The sequence below is a fragment of the Pinus tabuliformis genome, chromosome J, assembly GCF_031772625.1.
Source record: "Pinus tabuliformis cultivar Carrire ecotype Pingquan chromosome J, CPIR1, whole genome shotgun sequence".
Taxonomy (NCBI): Eukaryota; Viridiplantae; Streptophyta; class Pinopsida; order Pinales; family Pinaceae; genus Pinus; species Pinus tabuliformis.
The window spans coordinates 841,902,060-841,903,936 of NC_142295.1; positions in this window are offsets into that span (position 1 = coordinate 841,902,060).

Sequence of the window (1,877 nt, forward strand, 5' to 3'; positions counted from 1 at the left end):
GTCAGAATCAAAGGCATTTGCATAAGTGAGCTTAGCAAAGGTGGGGATAGGTTTCACTTCAACGAGTATCTTGTTGTACATGCGGTTGAACCTTTTATTGAAATCAGACAATGACTCCCCATTCTCCCTTTTTAGGTTTCCAAACTCGGTATGATAATAGAGCAAATCTTTCTCATCACCCCAATGCTTTAGGAAAACATCATCTAAGGCCTTAATGTCTGTTATAGACCTAGGGGTCAATTCTCTGAACCATTTCCTAGCCTCTCCATCTAGGCTTTGGACAAATACTCTCATCCGCACATCATCTTCACTAATGTCTAGATTATCAGCATAGCTATAAAAAGACTCGAGATGTTCTTTAGTTGTAACCCCTTCAGTCCCAATGAACTTAGGCATGTATTTCTGATATTCTCTGGTAGGCATGGCATTCAAAGGAGTAGGCAATACGAAGGGCCCATACCTAGAAACTATGATTCTTTCCATTTTGGTGAGTGCTTGTGGACCTGCCATGGTTGTGGTGGATTGAAGAGTACTGGTAGTCTGGATGATAGAAGGTTGAGGGGTGACTCACAAGACTAAAGGAATATGGTGGACTAGAGGGGAGGTTTCCTTTGGGCTGAAATCCAAAGGAGGACCTAGAGAATAAGGAGCTTTATGAATCTCTGAAAATTTTTCTTCACTGCTAGTGCTAGAGGCTATATTCTCAACATGTATGTGCTCTGTTACAAGCCTTTCTTGTAGAGATGCATAATATTGTTTAGGTTTAACTAATCCTGATGCTCCTTTCTGTGATATCTTTCTTCCTTTGATGATCTTTTAAGGGATAGGTTTGGGGTCAGACGGTGACTTCTGAGGATTTCTCCGAGTATGCCTCACAAATTGAGCCAGAACTATGATGTGGAGTCGCCAAGAGGTTCGGCCTCCAGTAGAGTCGCCAGATAGATGATTACAACCAAAAATGTGTCCAGACTTTGTCTATCATCAAAGTTGGATCTATGTCGTCCTCCCAGGGAAGCTAGGCTTCAATCTCCTCTCCCCGACAATGGTGCCAATTATGTTAGGGCTCCAGGAAACTCTCCTAGGTTGTAGCTCGGAGATGCCTCCTAACATATAATTTTCAATATGGTTCTACGAACTTATTGGGATGGGTGATGGTTTGGTTCAAGCTAGATAACCACTTCTACTTTGTTTTCACTCCAGACATGCATGAATACCCTCAGACTACAAGGCTTTAGACCACCAATGCTCAACAGTTTGGGAATTATGTAAATAGATGAAGAATACTAACCACACAAATAGATGCATATAGAATGTATGATGGCCAGCTGCAACTAGTAAAGAAACCTGTGAATCTAATTTATCAATGTAGAGATAAGATGACAGTTATCTTGCATTTGATATAGAAGAGACTTGTGTGACCTACTCACTGATACATTCAATTGTCTAATCCAAAGATAAGATGATAGTTATCTAATATTAGACATAGCATAAGTCATGAATACAACACTTCAGGTACAAGCTTAGAACAGAGGAGAAATGGGCATTGAGCAATTAACAGAAAAAGAAGCTTGCATTGCTGAAAATGAAGATGAGACACTACAAGTTATAGAATATCTACAGTCTCCAGAAGTTGAACCAAAACACCATTGCCAACCCTGATTACATCTTTCTTCTGGCTATTTATAATCTATCATTACAATGGCTCTTAGCTATTTAGGGATGGAGGGGTCTTAATTGACCACCAACTACCATTAACTGTCTGATAGCGTCTTTGAACGTAGTTGCTTTCTCCACTATGAAAACCTAATCGGTTCTGGTACCGTGCTGTCCTTCGGGTAGTCGGATTGATCATGGCAATGGAGTTCCATGACTGTTTA